This window comes from Panulirus ornatus, chromosome 12, assembly GCF_036320965.1.
Source record: "Panulirus ornatus isolate Po-2019 chromosome 12, ASM3632096v1, whole genome shotgun sequence".
Classification (NCBI taxonomy): Eukaryota; Metazoa; Arthropoda; class Malacostraca; order Decapoda; family Palinuridae; genus Panulirus; species Panulirus ornatus.
In genome coordinates, this window is record NC_092235.1 from 10347373 (window position 1) to 10366620 (window position 19248).

The 19248-nt window shown below is 41.9% G+C and overlaps 1 protein-coding gene across 1 annotated transcript in view; it reads right to left on the reverse strand.

The window, feature by feature from the left end:
• Dscam4 (Down syndrome cell adhesion molecule 4) overlaps positions 1 to 19248 on the reverse strand; it is a 415036-nt gene that overhangs the window by 43930 nt on the left and 351858 nt on the right. The gene's annotated exons all lie outside the window — the stretch shown is intronic.

A 19248-nucleotide genomic window follows, 5' to 3' on the forward strand; every position in this document is an offset into this window, starting at 1 on the left:
CAATATGAATGCCCTATAAAAGTGATTGCTTTGTTCTCTCAAATAAGTGGCAGCCAGAGACCCAAGAGTCAGGAGCAATATTACATAAACAAATTAGCAATTAGCATAGTGACCCTAAGGAAGTGCGACACCAAATTCAAGTTGATTTACTCAGTCGCTGTCTGACGACTTGCCATCGATGCAACCAAAACAATAAAACATCAACAAGGTTGATCAATAGTCAGCATAGCAGCCCCTTTACAATTTCACACACAAGCTTACTTTCTATGCTTGATAAGCTCTGGAGACATTTTGGTTAAGAAGAAAGTCAATAAGGTAACTATATCCAGAAATCTGTTGAAGAATCAACATTCTTCCTTAAACAACAAACAAATTAACTATACTATGGATATTATTAGTCTTGCTTCCGAGTTCCTGAACAAATTACCTACAAAAGAATTGGTGACCCTTCCCACAACTTTGTTACCTACATCTTTCCATTTGAAGATATCTTCTATCACTGAAAAAATCTTAATTCTCCAGTTTAGCCTCACTCTTAAATCATTCACTATAGTTAGAAATTCTTAGAAAAACAGATGGAATTGTATGTAGCATTCATAGATCTAGAGAAGGCATATGATAGGGTTGATAGAGATGCTCTGTGGGAGGTTTGAAGAGTATATGGCATGGGAGGGAAGTTGCTACAAGCTGTGAAAAGTTTTTATCAAGGATGAAAAGCATGTGTTTGAGTAGGAAGAGAAGAGAGTGATTAGATCCAAGTGAAGGTCAGTTTGCGGCAGGGGTGTATGATGTCCTCATGGTTGTTTAATGTGTTTATGGACTGGGTGGTTAGGGAGGTAAATGCAAGAGTTTTGAACAGTGGGGCGAGTATGCAGTCTGTTGGGAATGAAAGGGGTTGGGAGGAGAGTCAGTTGTTGCTCGCCAGTGATACAGCATAGGTGGTTGATTCGAGTAAGAAACTACAGAAGCTGGTGACTGAGTTTGGAAAAGTGTGTGAAAGGAGAAAGTTGAGATTAAATGTGAATAAGAACAAGGTTATTAGATTCAGCAGGGTTGAGGGATAAATTAGTTCGGATGTAACTTTGAATGGACAAAAATTGGAGGAAGTGAAGTGTTTCACATATCTGGAGGTGGACTTGGCAGTGAATGGGACCATGGAAGTGGAAGTGAGTCACAGAGTGGGGGAAGGGACAAAGGTTCTGGGAGTATTGAAGAATGTGTAGAAAGAGTGAACATTATCTCGGAGAGCAAAAATAGGTATGTTTCAAGGAGCGATCAGGGCCTGAACATATAGGAGGGTGAGAGGCGTGCAAGGAACAGAGTGAATGGGAACAATGTGGTAAACCAGGGTCAACGCGCTGGCAATGGATTGGACCAGGACACGTGAAATGTCTGGGGTAAACCATGGAAAGGTCTGTGGGGCCTGGAAGTGGATAGGTAGTTGTGGTTTTGGTGCATTACACATGACAGCTAGAGACTGAGCGTAAATGAATGTGGCCATTTTTGTCTGTTTTTCCTTGCGCTACCTCACTGACCCAGGGGTCGCAATGCTGTTTCCTGTGAGACAAGGTGGTGCAGGGAATGGATAATGGTAAGAGAACATGAATATGTACATGCGTACAAAAGTATATGGCTATTCACGTGCATGTATATGCATGTATATGCATATATGTTGATATGCATATGTATGTATATGTACTGTATGTGTATGTGTACATATGTGTGTATATGAGTGGATGGGTCTTTCTTTGTCTGTTTCCTGGCGCTCCCTCACTCATGTGGGAAACAGCGGTCAAGCATAATAATAATAGAAAATGTATTATTATTTTTTTTTTTTTTTTTTTTTTGCAGCTGTCTTCGGCGTTTGCAAGGTAGCGCAAGGAAACAGACGAAAGAAATGGCCCAACCCACCCCCATACACATGTATATACATACGTCCACACACACAAATATACATACCTACACAGCTTTCCATGGTTTACCCCAGACGCTTCACATGCCCTGATTCAATCCACTGACAGCACGTCAACCCCGGTATACCACATCGCTCCAATTCACTCTATTCCTTGCCCTCCTTTCACCCTCCTGCATGTTCAGGCCCCGATCACACAAAATCTTTTTCACTCCATCTTTCCACCTCCAATTTGGTCTCCCTCTTCTCCTCGTTCCCTCCACCTCCGACACATATATCCTCTTGGTCAATCTTTCCTCACTCATTCTCTCCATGTGCCCAAACCATTTCAAAACACCCTCTTCTGCTCTCTCAACCACGCTCTTTTTATTTCCACACATCTCTCTTACCCTTATGTTACTTACTCGGTCAAACCACCTCACACCACACATTGTCCTCAAACATCTCATTTCCAGCACATCCATCCTCCTGCGCACCACTCTATCCATAGCCCACGCCTTGCAACCATACAACATTGTTGGAACCACTATTCCTTCAAACATACCCATTTTTGCTTTCCGAGATAATGTTCTCGACTTCCACACATTCTTCAAGGCTCCCAGAATTTTCGCCCCCTCCCCCTTCCTATGATCCACTTCCGCTTCCATGGTTCCATCCGCTGCCAGAGGGTATTGATTGAGAGGGTAAAGGCATGTACAGAGCATCAGACTGGGGAAGAGCAGTGTGGTTTCAGAAGTGGTAGAGGATGTGTGGATCAGGTGTTTGCTTTCAAGAATGTATGTGAAAAATACTTAGAAAAGCAAATGGATTTGTATGTTGCATTTATGGATCTGGAAAAGGCATATGCCAGGGTTGATAGAGATGCTTTGTGAAAGGTATTAACAGTATTTGGTGTGGGAGGTAAGATGCTAGAAGCAGTGAAAATTTTTTACCAAGGATGTAAGGCATGTGTATGAGTAGGAGGAGAGGAAAGTGATTGGTTCCCAGTGAATGTCGGTTTGCAGCAGGGGTACATGATGTCTCCATGGTAGTTTGATTTGTTTATGGGTGGGGTAGTTAAGGAGGTGAATGCAAGAGTTTTGGAGAGAGGGGCAAGTAAGCAGTCTGCTGAGGAAGAGGCTTGGGAAGTGAGTCAGTTGTTGTTCGCTGACGATACAATGCTGGTGGCTGATTCAGGTAAGAAACTGCAGAAGTTGGTGACTGAGTTGAGTAAAGTGTGTGAAAGAAGAAACCTGAGAGTAAATGTGAATAAGGGCAAGGTTATTAGCCTCAGTAGGATTGAGAGACAAGTTAACTGGGAGGTGAGTTTGAATAGAGAAAAACTGGAGGAAGTGAAGTGTTTTAGATATCTGGGAGTGGATTTAACAGTGGATGGAACTATGGAAGCAGAAGTGAGTTACAGGGTGGAGGGGCAAAGGTTCTGGGAGCATTGAAGAATGTGTGGAAGGTGAGAATGTTGTATCGGAGAGCAAAAATGGGTATGTTTGAAGGAATAGTGGTTCCAATGATGTTACATGGTTGCGAGGCATGGGCTCTAGATAGGGTTGTGCGGAGAAGGGTCGATGTGTTGGAAATGAAATGCTTGAGACAATATGTGGTGTGAAGTGGTTTGATCGAGTAAGTAATGAAAGGGTAAGAGAGATGTGTAGTGGTAGAAAGAGTGTGGTTGAGAGAGCAGAAGAGGGTGCGTTGAAATGGTTTGGTCACATGAAGAGAAAGAGAGGAGAGATTGACAAAGAGAATATATGTGTCATAGGTAGAGGGAACGAGAAGTGGGAGACCTAACTGGAGGTGGAAGGATAGAGTGAAAAAGATTTTGAGCGATCGGAGCCTGAACAAGCAGGAGGATTAAAGGCATGCAAGGAATAGAGTGAATTGGAGTGATGTGGTATATTGGGGTCAACATGCTGTCAATGGATTGAATCTGGGCATGTGAAGTGTCTGGGGTAAAGCTGGGAAAGCTCTGTGGGGCCTGGATGTCTAAAGGGAGCTGTGGTTTCGGTGCATTACATGACAGATGGAGACTGAGTGTGAACGAATGAGGCCTTTCTGTCTTTTCTTAGTGCTATCTTGCAGGCGCACGTGTTGGGGGAATGCTATTTCATGTGAAGCGCGAGGGACGACGGAAATGGATGAAGACAGCAAGTATGAATATGTACATGTGTATATATGTACACGTCTCTGTATGTACGTATACGTTGAAATGTATAGGTATGTATATGTGTGTGTGTATGTGGGCGTTTATGTATATACATGTGTACGTGGGTGGGTTGGGCCATTCTTTTGTCTGTTTCCTTGCACTACCTTGCTAACGCAGGAGACGGCAATTAATCATAATAGAAAATAATATATTGGGGTGTCTGAATGTAACCAAGATGAGAAGAAATGAGAGATAGGTAGTATGTTTGAGAAAAGAAACTTGGATGTTTTGGCTCCGAGTGAAACGAAGCTCAGGGAAAAAGTCTTGAGAGTAAAGTCAGGGGTTGGTGAGAGGTCAAGAACTAAGGAAAGAGTAGCACTATTCTAAAAGCAGGAGTTGTGGGAGTGTGTGATAGTGTAAGAAAGTAAATTCTAGATTGATGAGGGTAAAACTGATAGTGGATGGAGAGAGATGGGTGATTATTGGTGCTTATGCACCTGGTCATGAGAAGAAACATCATGGGAGGCAAATGTTTTGGGAACAGCTGAGTGCATGTGTCAGTAGCTCTAATGCACAAGACCAGGTATTAGTGATGGGTGATTAAAATGCAAAGGTGAGTAATGTGGCGTACATGGTGTTCAGTACTGTCAATGGAAATGGTGAAGAACTTGGGGAATTGTGCGCTAAAAAAAAGACTACTGATTAGGAATACCTGGATTAGAAAGAGAGATATACATAGGCATATGTACGTGAATAGAAAAGATGTAAAAGGGCATTACTGGATTATTTGTTAATTGATAGGCATGTAAAAGAGAGACTTTTGGATGTTAATGTGCTGAGAGGGGCAGCTAGAGATGTTTGATCACTATCTTATGGAGGCGAAGGTGAAGTTTGTAGAGGTTTTCAAAAAAGAAAAAAGAATGTTGGGGATAAGAGAGTGGTGAGAGTAAGTGAGCTTAGAAAGGACACTTGTGAGAAAGTACCAGGAGGGATTGAGAATAGAACAGCAAAAGGTGAGAGCAAATGACGTGAGGGTAGTAGGAGAGGAGTGGGATGTATTTAGGGAAGCACTGAAGGTTTGTGCAAAAGATGCATGTGGCATGAGAAAGGTGGGAGGTGGGCAGATTAGAAAGGGTAGTGACTGGTGGAGGAAGAAGTAAAGTTACCAGTGAAAGAGAAAAGAGAGTCTTGGACAATACTTACAAGGAAGGAGTGCAAAAGACTAGGATATGTACAAAAGAAAGCGGCAGGAGGTCAAGAGGAGGGTGCAAGGGTTGAAAAAGATGGCAAACGGGAGTTGGGGTGAGAGAGTACCTTTAAACTTTAGGGACAATAAAGAGAGGTTTTGGAAGGTGAATAAATGTGTAAGAAAACAAATAGGAACATCGGTGAAGGGGTCAAGAGGGAAATCAATAACAAGTAGTGATGAAGTTAGAAGGAGGGAGTATTTTGAAAGTTTGTTGACTGTGTTTCATGCTACAGTGATAGACATAGGGTGTTTCGGTCAAGGTGGTGTGCAAAGTGAGAGGGTCAGAGATATTGGTTTGGTTAAGAGAGAAGTAGTGAAAGCTTTGAGGAAGATGAAATCCAACAAGGCAGCAGGTTTAAGTAGTATTGCAGTTGAATTCATTAAGAAAGGGGGGTGACTCTGCTGCTAATTGGTTGGTAAGGATATGTAATGAATGTATGTATCAGGATCATGAGGATTGGCAGAATGCATGCATAGTGCCACTGTACTAAGGCAAAGGCGATAAAAGTAAGTGTTCAAACTACAGAGGCATAAGTTTCCTGGGAAATTATATGGGAGGGTATTGACTAAAAGGAATATACAGAGCATCTGATCGGAGAAGAGCAGTGTGGTTTCAGAAATGGTTAAGGATGTGTGATTCAGATGTCTGCTTTGAAGAAAGTGTGTGAAAAATACTTTGAAAAACAGATGGATTTGATCTGTATGTAGCATTCATGGATCTGGAGAAGGCATATGAAGGGGTTGATAGACGTTCTTTTTGTAAAGTATTAAAAGTATATGTTGTGGTAAGTAAGCTGCTACAAGCAATGAAAAGTTTTTACTAAGGATGTAAGGCATAAGTATGAGTAGGAAGAGAGGAGAGTGATTGGTTCCCAGTGAAGGCTGGTCTGCAGCAGGGGTGTGTGATGTCCCTATAGTTGTTAAATTTCTTTATAGATGGGATGGTTAGGGAGGTAAGTGCAAGAGTTTTGGAGAGAGGGGCAAGTATGCAATCTGCTGGGGATGAGAGGGCTTGGGAAATGAGTCAGTTGTTGTGCGCTGATGATACATCTCGGTAGCTGATTCCAGTGAGAAACTGCAGAAGTTGGTGAGTTTGGAAAAGTGTGTGAAAGGAGAAAGTTGAGAGTAAATGTAAAAAAGAGTGAGATTATTAGGTATGGTAGGGATGACAGACAAGTTAACTGGGATGTAAGTTTGAATGAAGAAAACTGGAGGAAGTGAAGTGTTTTTGATATATGGGAGTGGACTTGGCAGTGAATGGAACCATGAAAAAGGAAGTGAGTCACAGGGTGAGGATAGGGGTGAAGGTTCTGGGAGCGATGAAAAATATGTGGAAGAAGAGAAATTACCTCTGAGAGCAAAAATGGGTATATTTGAAGGAATAGTAGTTACAACAATACTATAAGGTTGTGAGGCATGAGCTACAGATAAGGTTATACTGAGGAAGGTGGATGTATTGGAAATTAAATGTTTCAGGACAATATGTGGTGTGAGATGGTTTGATAAGGTAAGTTATGAAAGGGTAAGAGAGATGTGTAAAAATAAAATGAGTGTGGTTGAAAGAGCAGACAAGGAAGTGTTCAAATGGTTTGGACATATGGAGAGAATGAGTGAGGAAAGATTGACAAAGAGGATGTATGTGTCAGAGGTGAACGGAACAACAAAGAGAAGTGGGAGACCAAATTGGAGGTGTAAGGATGGAGTGAAAAAGATTTTGAATTATCAGGGCCTGAACATAGAGGACAGTGAGAGGCGTGCAAGGAATAGAGTGAATTGAAATGGTATGGTATACCAGGGTCGACGTGATGTCAATCAACTAAACCAGGGCATCTGAAACGTTTGAGTAAACCATGGAAAGGTCTGTGGTGTGTGAATGTGGATAGGGAGCTGTGGTTTCGGTGCATTACACATAACACCTAAAGATGAGTGTGAGCGAGAGGCCTTTTTTTGTAAATGCCTGCTACCTTGCTGTGCGTGTGTGCGTGTGTGTGTGGGGGGGGGCTATTTCCTATGTGGTGGGGTAGCAATGGGAATGCATGAAGGCAGAAAGTATGAATATATTTTCTATTTTCATACATATTCACCATTTCCCGCATTAGTGATGTAGCATTAAAAACAGAGGACTGAGGCTTAGAGGGAACATCCTCGCTTGGCTCCTCAGTTCCTTCTTTTGGAAAACTATAAAATAAGAGGGGAGCATTTCCAGTCCCCCCGCTCCCTCCCCTTTTAGTTGCCTTCTAAGAAACACAAGGAATACATGGGAAGCATTCTTTCTCCCCCATCCCAATGCATATATATATATACATATATGTGCCTGCGTATGTATATGTAAGTATATGTTGATAGGTATATGTATGTATATGGGCATTTATGTATATATATATATATATATATATATATATATATATATATATATATATATATATATATATATATATATATGTGTGTGTGTGTGTGTGTGTGTGTATATGAGTGATTAGGCCATTCTTCGTCTGTTTCCTTGCTTTACCTCGCTGATGCAGGATACAGTGGTTAAGGCAAGGCAGCGGGTTTGGATGGGATTGCAGTGGAATTCATTAAAAAAGGGGGTGACTGTACTTTTGACTGGTTGGTAAGGTTATTTAATGTATGTATGAATCATGGTGAGGTCTCTGAGGATTGGCGGAATGCTCGCATAGTGCCATTGTACAAAGGCAAAGGGGATAAAAGTGAGTGCTCAAATTAAACAGGTATAAGTTTGTTAAGTATTCCTGGGAAATTGTATGGGAGGGTATTGATTGAGAGGGTAAAGACATATACAGAGCATCAGATTGGGGAAGAGCAGTGCAGTTTCAGAAGTCGTAGAGGATGTGTCTATCAGGTGTTTGCTTTGAAGAATGTACGTGAGGAATACTTAGAAAAGCAAATGGTTTTGTATGTCGCATTTATAGATCTGGAGAAGACATATAATAGAATTGATAGAGATGCTCTCTGGAAGGTATTAAGAATATATGGTGTGGGAGGCAAGTTGTTAGAAGCAGTGAAAAGTTTTTATCGAGGATGTAAGGCATATGTACGTGTAGGAAGAGAGGAAAGTGATTGGTTCTCAGTGAATGTTGGTTCGTAGTAGGGGTGTGTGATGTCTCCATGGTTGTTTAATTTGTTTATGGATGGGGTTGTTAGGGAGGTGAATGCAAGAGTTTTGGAAAGAGGGGCAAGTATGCAGTCTGTTGTCTATAAGAGAGCTAGGGAAGTGAGTCAGTTGTTGTTCGCTAACGATACAGCGCTGGTGGCTGATTGTGTGAGAAACTGCAGAAGCTGGTGGCTGAGTTTAGTAAAGTGAGTGAAAGAAAAAAGCTGAGAATAAATGTGAATAAGAGCAAGGTTATTAGGTACAGTAGGGTTGAGGGACAAGTCAACTGGGAGGTAAGTTTGAAAGGATAAAAACTGGAGGAAGTGTATTGTTTTAGATATCTGGGAGTGGATTTGGCAATGCATGGAACCATGGAAGCGAAAGTGAATCATATGGTGGGGGAGGGGACGAAAGATCTGTGAGTGTTGAAGAATGTGTGGAAGTCGAGAACATTAACTCGGAAAGCAAAAATGGGTATGTTTGAAGGAATAGTAGTTCCGACAATGTTATATGGTTGCGAGGCGTGAGGTATAGATAGAGTTGTGCAGAGGAGGGTGTATGTGCTGGAAATGAGATGTTTGAGGAAAATATGTGATGTGAGGTGGTTTGATCGGGGAAGTAATAATAGGGTAAGAGATGTGTGGTCATAAAAAGACTGTGGTTGAAAGAGCAGAAGAGGGTTCCCTTGTCTTAAGCACTTTATTTACCTCCTTCCAAAACATCTTTTTATTCTCCCTAAAATCTAATGATACTCTCTCACCCCAACTATCATCAGCGAACAACAACTGACTCACTTCCCAAGCTCTCTCATCCACAACACACTGAATACTTGCCCCTCTTTCCAAAACTCTTGCATTCACCTTACTAACAACCAAATCCACAAACAAATTAAACAACCATGGTGGCATCACACACCCCTGCCGCAAACCTACAATCACTGAGAAGCAATCACTTTCCTCTCTTCCTACACGTAGATATGCTTTACATCCTTGATAAAAACCTTTCGATGCTTCTAACAACTTGCCTCCCACACATATATTCTTAATACCTTCCACAGAGCATCTCTATCAACTCTGTCATATGCCTTCTCCAGATCCAGAAGTGCTACATACAAATCATTTGCTTTTCTAAGTATTTTTCACATACATTCTTCAAACCAAACACCTGATCCACACATCCTCTACCACTTCTGAAACCACACTGCTCTTCCCCAATCTGATTCTCTGTACATGCCTTCACCCTCTCAATCAATACCCTCCCATATAATTTCCCAGGAATACTCAACAAACTTATACCTCTGTGATTTGAGCACTCACTTTTATCCCCTTTGCCTTTGTACAATGGCACTATGCAAGCATTCCGCCAATCCTCAGGCACCTCACCAAGAGACATACATACATTGAATAACCTTACCAACCAGTCAACAATAGAGTTTTTAATGAATTCTACTGCAATACTATCGAAACCTGCTGCCTTGCCGGCTTTCACCTTCGCAAAACTTTTACTACCTCTTCTCAGTTTACCAAATCATTTTCCCTAACCTGCTCACTTTGCAAACCACCTCGACAAAAACACCTTATATCTGCAACTCTATTATCAAACACATTCAACAAACCTTCAAAATACTCACTCCATCTCCTTTTCACATCACCACTACTTGTTATCACCTCGCCATTAGCCCCTTTCACCGAGGTTACCATTTCTTCCCTTGTCTTACACACTTTATTTACCTCCTTCCAAAACATCTTTTCATTCTCCCTAATATCTAATGATACTCTCTCACCCTAACTCTCATTTGCCCTCTTTTACATCTCTTGCACCTTTCTCTTGACCTCCTGCCTCTTTCTTTTATACTTCTCCCAGTCATTTGAATTATTTCCCTCCAAAAATCGTCCAAATGCCTCTCTCTTATCTTTTTCAAATAACCTTACTTCTTCATCCCATCACTCACTACCCTTTCTAATCTGCCCACCTCTCACGCTTCTCATGCCACAAGCATCTTTTGCGCAAGCCATCACTGCTTCCCAAAATACAACCCATTCCTCCCCAACTCCCCTTACATCCTTAGTTCTCACCTTTTTCCATTCTGTACTGTCTCACCTGGTACTTCCTCACACAAGTCTCCTTCCCAAGCTCACTTACTGTCACCACTCTTTTCACCCCAACATTCTCTCCTCTTTTCTGAAAACCTCTACAAATCTTAACCTTCGTCTCCACAAGATAATGACCACACATCCCTCCAGTTGCACCTCTCAGCACATTAACTTCCAAAAGTCTCTCTTTCCTGCACCTATCAATTAACACGTAATCATATAACGCTCTCTGGCCATCTCTCCTACGCATATACGTATACTTATGTATATCTCTCTTTTTAAAGCAGGTATTCCCAATCACCAGTCCTTTTTCAGCACATAAATCCACAAGCTCTTCACCATTAGCATTTACAACACTGAACACCCCATGTACACCAATTATTCCCTCAACTGCCATATTACTCACCTTTGCATTCAAATCACCCATCACTATAACCCGGTCTCGTGCATCAAAACTACTAATACACTCACTCAGCTGCTCCCAAAACACTTGCCTCTCATGATCTTTCTTATGCCCAGGTGCATATGCACCAATCATCACCTATCACTCTCCATCAACTTTCAGTTTTACCCATATCAATCTAGAGTTTACTTTCTTACACTCTATCACATACTCCCATCACTCCTGTTTCCTATATATATCTTTTTTTTTTTTTCAAACTATTCGCCATTTCCCGCGTTAGCGAGGTAGCGTTAAGAACAGAGGACTGGACCTTTGAGGGAATATCCTCACCTGGCCCCCTTCTCTGTTCTTTTTTTTTTTGGAAAATTGAAAAAATAAGAGAAGGGAGGATTTCCAGCCCCCCACTCCCTCCCCTTTTAGTCGCCTTCTACGACACGCAGGGAATACGTGGGAAGTATTCTTTCTCCCCTATCCTCAGGGTGACTGAGTTTGGAAAAGTGTGTGGAAGAAGAAAGTTAAGAGTAAATGTGAATAAGAGCAAGGTTATTAGGTACAGTAGGGTTGAGGATCAAGTCAATTGGGAGGTGAGTTTGAATGGAGAAAAACTGGAGGAAGTGAAGTGTTTTAGATATCTGGGAGTGGATCTGGCAGCGGATGGAACCATGGAAGCGGAAGTGGATCATAGAGTGGGGGAGGGGGTGAAAATCCTGGGGGCCTTGAAGAATGTGTGGAAGTCGAGAACATTATCTCGGAAAGCAAAAATGGGTATGTTTGAAGGAATAGTGGTTCCAACAATGTTGTATGGTTGCGAGGCGTGGGCTATGGATAGAGTTGTGCGCAGGAGGATGGATGTGCTGGAAATGAGATGTTTGAGGACAATGTGTGGTGTGAGGTGGTTTGATCGAGTGAGTAACGTAAGGGTAAGAGAGATGTGTGGAAATAAAAAGAGCGTGGTTGAGAGAGCAGAAGAGGGTGTTTTGAAGTGGTTTGGGCACATGGAGAGGATGAGTGAGGAAAGATTGACCAAGAGGATATATGTGTCGGAGGTGGAGGGAACAAGGAGAAGAGGGAGACCAAATTGGAGGTGGAAAGATGGAGTGAAAAAGATTTTGTGTGATCGGGGCCTGAACATGCAGGAGGGTGAAAGGAGGGCAAGGAATAGAGTGAATTGGAGCGATGTGGTATACCGGGGTTGACGTGCTGTCAGTGGATTGAAGCAAGGCATGTGAAGCGTCTAGGGTAAACCATGGAAAGCTGTGTAGGTATGTATATTTGCGTGTGTGGACGTATGTATGTACATGTGTATGGGGGGGGGCCATTTCTTTCGTCTGTTTCCTTGCGCTACCTCGCAAATGCGGGAGACAGCGACAAAGTATAAAAAAAAAAAAAAATATATATATATATATATATATATATATATATATATATATATATATATATATATATTATCCCTGGGGATAGGGGATTAAGAGTACTTCCCACGTATTCCCTGCGTGTCGTAGAAGGCGACTAAAAGGGGAGGGAGTGGGGGGCTGGAAATCCTCCCCTCTCATTCTTTTTTTAATTTTCCAAAAGAAGGAACAGAGAATTGGGCCAGGTGAGGGTATTCCCTCAAAGGCCCAGTCCTCAGTTCTTAACGCTACCTCGCTAATGCGGGAAATGGCGAATAGTTTGAAAGAAAAGAAAGAAAATATATATATATATATATATATATATATATATATATATATATATATATATATATATATATATATATATATATTATCCCTGGGGATAGGGGATTAAGAATACTTCCCACGTATTCCCTGCGTGTCGTAGAAGGCGACTAGAAGGGGAAGGAGCGGGGGGCTGGAAATCCTCCCCTCTCGTTTTTTTTTTTTTTTTTTAATTTTCCAAAAGAAGGAACAGAGGGGGCCACTTGAGGATATTCCAAAAAAGGCCCAGTCCTCTGTTCTTAACGCTACCTCGCTAACACGGGAAATGGCGAATAGTTTAAAAGAAAAGAATACATATATATATATATATATATATATATATATATATATATATATATATATATATATATATATATATATTTTTTTTTTATACTATTTGCCATTTCCCGCATTAGCGAGGCAGCATTAAGAACAGAGAACTGAACCTTTGAGGGAATATCCTCACCTGGCCCCCTTCTCTGTTCCTTCTTTTGGAAAATTAAAAAAAAACAAGAGGGGAGGATTTCCAGCCCCCTGCTCCCTCCCCTTTTAGTCGCCTTCTACGACACGCAGGGAATACGTGGGAAGTATTCTTTCTCCCCATCCCCATATATATATATATATATATATATATATATATACATATTTTCCCTGGGGATAGGGGAGAAAGAATACTCCACGTATTCCCTGCGTGTCGCAGAAGGCGACTAAAAGGGAAGGGAGCGGGGGGCTGGAAATCCTCCCCTCTCGTTTTTTTTTTTTTTTTTTTTTTAATTTTCCAAAAGAAGGAACAGAGAAGAGGGCCAGGTGAGGATATTCCCTCAAAGGCCCAGTCCTCTGTTCTTAACGCTACCTCACTATCGCGGGAAATGGCGAATAGTATAAAAAAAAAAAAAAATATATACATATATATATATATATATATATATATATATATATATATATATATATATATATATATATATATATATATTAAAAAAGGGGGTGACTGTATTGTTGACTGGTTGGTAAGGTTATTTAATGTGTGTATGACTCATGGTGAGGTGCCTGAGGATTGGCGGAATGCGTGCATAGTGCCATTGTACAAAGGCAAAGGGGATAAGAGTGAGTGCTCAAATTACAGAGGTATAAGTTTGTTGAGTATTCCTGGCAAATTATATGGGAGGGTATTGATTGAGAGGGTGAAGGCATGTACAGCGCATCAGATTGGGGAAGAGCAGTGTGGTTTGAGAAGTGGTAGAGGATGTGTGAATCAGGTGTTTGCTTTGAAGAATCTATGTGAGAAATACTTAGAAAAGCAAATGGATTTGTATGTAGCATTTATGGATCTGGAGAAGGCATATGATAGAGTTGATAGACAAGCTCTGTGGAAGGTATTAAGAATATATGGTGTGGGAGGCAAGTTGTTAGAAGCAGTGAGAAGTTTTTATCGAGGATGTAAGGCATGTGTACGTGTAGGAAGAGAGGAAAGTGATTGGTTCTCAGTGAATGTAGCTTTGCGGCAGGGGTGTGTGATGTCTCCATGGTTGTTTAATTTGTTTATGGATGGGGTTGTTAGGGAGGTGACTGCAAGAGTTTTGGAAAGAGGGGCAAGTATGCAGCCTGTTTTGGATGAAAGAGCTTGGGAAGTGAGTCAGTTGTTGTTCACTGATGATACAGCGCTGGTGGCTGATTCATGTGAGAAACTGCAGAAGCTGGTGACTGAGTTTGGTAAAGTGTGTGAAAGAAGAAAGTTAAGAGTAAATGTGAATAAGAGCAAGGTTATTAGGTACAGTAGGGTTGAGGGTCAAGTCAATTGGGAGGTGAGTTTGAATGGAGAAAAACTGGAGGAAGTGAAGTGTTTTAGATATCTGGGAGTGGATCTGGCAGCGGATGGAACCATGGAAGCGGAAGTGGATCATAGGGTAGGGGAGGGGGCGAAAATTCTGGGAGCCTTGAAGAATGTGTGGAAGTCGAGAACATTATCTCGGAAAGCAAAAATGGGTATGTTTGAAGGAATAGTGGTTCCAACAATGCTGTATGGTTGCGAGGCGTGGACTATGGATAGAGTTGTGCGCAGGAGGATGGATGTGCTGGAAATGAGATGTTTGAGGACAATGTGTGATGTGAGGTGGTTTGATCGAGTAACGTAAGGGTAAGACAGATGTGTGGAAATAAAAAGAGCGTGGTTGAGAGAGCAGAAGAGGGTGTTTTGAAATGGTTTGGTCACATGGAGAAAATGAGTGAGGAAAGATTGACATCCCCTTATGCCTTCAGCCTCTCAATCAATACCCTCCCATATAATTTACCAGGAATACTCAACAAACTTATACCTCTGTAATTTGAGCACTCACTCTCATCCCCTTTGCCTTTGTACAATGGCACTATGCACGCATTCCGCCAATCCTCAGGCACCTTACCATGAGTCATACATACATCAAATAACCTTACCAACCAGTCAATAATACAGTCATCCCCTTTTTTAATAAATTCCACTGCAATACCATCCAAACCTGCTGCCTTGCCGGCTTTCATCTTCCGCAAAGCTTTTACTACCTCTTCTCTGTTTACCAAATAATTTTCCCTAACCCTCTCACTTTGCACACCACCTCGACCAAAACACCCTATATCTGCCACTCTCTCATCAAACACATTCAACAAACCTTCAAAATACTCACTCCATCTCCTTCTCACATCACCACTACTTGTTATCACCTCCCCATTTGCGCCCTTCACTGAAGTTCCCATTTGCTCCCTTGTCTTACGCACTTTATTTACCTCCTTCCAGAACATCTTTGTATTCTCCCTAAAATTTAATGATACTCTCTCACCTCAACTCTCATTTGCCCTCTTTTTCACCTCCTGCACCTTTCTCTTGACCTCCTGTCTCTTTCTTTTATACATCTCCCACTCAATTGCATTTTTTCCCAGCAAAAATCGTCCAAATGCCTCTCTCTTCTCTTTCACTAATAATCTTACTTCTTCATCCCACCACTCACTACCCTTTCTAATCAACCCACCTCCCACTCTTCTCATGCCACAAGCATCTTTTGCGCAATCCATCACTGATTCCCTAAATACATCCCATTCCTCCCCCACTCCCCTTACTTCCATTGTTCTCACCTTTTTCCATTCTGTACTCAGTCTCTCCTGGTACTTCCTCACACAAGTCTCCTTCCCAAGCTCACTTACTCTCACCACCCTCTTCACCCCAACATTCACTCTTCTTTTCTGAAAACCCATGCAAATCTTCACCTTAGCCTCCACAAGATAATGATCAGACATCCCTCCAGTTGCACCTCTCAGCACATTAACATCCAAAAGTCTCTCTCGCGCGCGCCTGTCAATTAACACGTAATCCAATAACGATCTCTGGCCATCTCTCCTACTTACATACGTATACTTATGTATATCTCGCTTTTTAAACCAGGTATTCCCAATCATCAGTCCTTTTTCAGCACATAAATCTACAAGCTCTTCGCCATTTCCATTTACAACACTGAACACCCCATGTATACCAATTATTCCCTCAACTGCCACATTACTCACCTTTGCATTCAAATCACCCATCACTATAACCCGGTCTCGTGCATCAAAACCACTAACACACTCATTCCGCTGCTCCCAAAACACTTGCCTCTCATGATCTTTCTTCTCATGCCCAGGTGCATATGCACCAATAATCACCCATCTCTCTCCATCAACTTTCAGTTTTACCCATATTAATCGAGAATTTACTTTCTTACATTCTATCACATACTCCCACAACTCCTGTTTCAGGAGTACTGCTACTCCTTCCCTTGCTCTTGTCCTCTCACTAACCCCTGACTTTACTCCCAAGACATTCCCAAAGCACTCTTCCCCTTTACCCTTGAGCTTCGTTTCACTCAGAGCCAAAACATCCAGGTTCCTTTCCTCAAACATACTACCTATCTCTCCTTTTTTCACATCTTGGTTATGTATATATATATATATATATATATATATATATATATATATATATATATATATATATATATATATCCCTGGGGATGGGGGAAAAAGAATACTTCCCACGCATTCCTCACGTGTCGCAGAAGGCGACTAAAGGGGACGGGAGAGGGGGGGGCAGAAACCCTCCCCTCCTTGTATTTTAACTTTCTAAAAGGGGAAACAGAAGAAGGAGTCATGCGGGGAGTGCTCATCCTCCTCGAAGATTCAGATTGGGGTGTCTAAATGTGTGTGGATGTAACCAAGATGAGAAAAACGAGAGATAGGAAGTATGTTTGAGGAAAGGAACCTGGATGTTTTGGCTCTGGGTGAAACGAAGTTCAAGGGTAAAGGGGAAGAGTGGTTTGGGAATGTCTTGGGAGTAAAGTCAGGGGTTAGTGAGAGGACAAGAGCAAGGGAAGGAGTAGCACTACTCCTGAAACAGGAGTCGTGGGAGTATGTGATAGAGTCTAGGAAAGTAAACTCTAGATTGATATGGGTAAAACTGAAAGTTGATGGAGAGAGATGGGTGATTATTAGTGCATATGCACCTACGCATGAGAAGAAAGATCATGAGAGGCAAGTGTTTTGGGAGCAGCTGAATGAGTGTGTTAGTGGTTTTGATGCACAAGACCGGGTTATAGTGATGGGTGATTTGAATGCAAAGGTGAGTAATGTGGCAGTTCAGGGAATAATTGGTATACATGGGGTGTTCAGTGGTATAAATGAAAATGGTGAAGAGCTTGTAGATTTATGTACAGAAAAAGGACTGGTGACTGGGAATACCTGGTTTAAAAAGAGAGATATACACAAGTATACGTATGTAAGTAGGAGAGGTGGCCAGAGAGCGTTATTGGATTACGTGTTAATTGATAGGCGCGTGAAAGAGAGACTTTTGGATGTTAATTTAGTGAGAGGTGCAACTGGAGGGAAGTCTGATCATTATCTTATGGAGGCGAAGGTAAGGATTTGTAGAGGTTTTCAGAAAAGAAGAGAGAATGTTGGGGTGAAGAGAGTGGTGAGAGTAAGTGAGCTTGGGAAGTAGACCTGTGTGAGGAAGTACTAGGAGAGACTGAGTACAGAATGGAAAAAGGTGGGAACAAAAGAGGTAAGGGGAGTGGGGGAGGAATGGGATGTATTTTGGGAAGCAGTGATTGCTTGCGCAAAAGATGCTTGTGGCATGAGAAGTGTGGGAGGTGGGCAGATTAGAAAGGGTATTGAGTGGTGGGATGAAGAAGTAAGATTGTTAGTGAAAGAGAAGAGAGAGGCATTGGGACGATTTTTGCAGGGAAATAATGGAAATGACTAGAAGATGTGTAAAAGAAAGAAGCAGGTCAAGAGAAAGGTGCAAGAGGGGAAAAAGAGGGCAAATAAGAGTTGGGGTGAGAGAGTATCATTAAATTGTAGGGAGAATAAAAAGATGTTTTGGAAGGAGGCAAAGAAAGTGCGTAAGACAAGGGAGCAAATGGGAAGTTCAGTGAAGGTCCCTAATGGGGATGTGATAACAAGTAGTGGTGATGTGAGGAGATGGAGTGAGTATTTTGAAGGTTTGTTAAATGTCTTTGATGATAGAGGGCAGATATAGGGTGTTTTGGTCGACGGTGGTGTGGCAAAGTGAGAGGGAGGTTAGGGAAAATGACTTTGTAAAGAGAGAAGATTGGTAGTGAAAGCTTTGGCAGAAGATGAAAGCGGTCAACGACAGCGGGTTTGGGACGGTATTCAGTGGAATTTATAAAAAATAAGGGGGTGACTGTATTGTTGGACTGGTTGGTAAGGTTATTCAATATATGTATGATTCAGGGTTGAAGGTGCCTGCGGATGGCGGAATGCTTCCCCTAATGCCACTTGTACAAGGCAAGGGGATTAAGCGTGAGTGCTCAAAATACAGAGGTATAGTTTGTGAGTTATTTTTTTCCTTGGGAAATTATAGGGAGGGTACTGTTTTGAGAGGGTGAAGAGCTTGGGAAGTGAGTCAGTTGTTGTTCACTGATGATACAGCGCTGGTGGCTGATTCATGTGAGAAACTGCAGAAGCTGGTGACTGAGTTTGGTAAAGTGTGTGAAAGAAGAAAGTTAAGAGTAAATGTGAATAAGAGCAAGGTTATTAGGTACAGTAGGGTTGAGGGTCAAGTCAATTGGGAGGTGAGTTTGAATGGAGAAAAACTGGAGGAAGTGAAGTGTTTTAGATATCTGGGAGTGGATCTGGCAGCGGATGGAACCATGGAAGCGGAAGTGGATCATAGGGTAGGGGAGGGGGCGAAAATTCTGGGAGCCTTGAAGAATGTGTGGAAGTCGAGAACATTATCTCGGAAAGCAAAAATGGGTATGTTTGAAGGAATAGTGGTTCCAACAATGCTGTATGGTTGCGAGGCGTGGACTATGGATAGAGTTGTGCGCAGGAGGATGGATGTGCTGGAAATGAGATGTTTGAGGACAATGTGTGATGTGAGGTGGTTTGATCGAGTAATGTAAGGGTAAGACAGATGTGTGGAAATAAAAAGAGCGTGGTTGAGAGAGCAGAAGAGGGTGTTTTGAAATGGTTTGGTCACATGGAGAAAATGAGTGAGGAAAGATTGACATCCCCTTATGCCTTCAGCCTCTCAATCAATACCCTCCCATATAATTTACCAGGAATACTCAACAAACTTATACCTCTGTAATTTGAGCACTCACTCTCATCCCCTTTGCCTTTGTACAA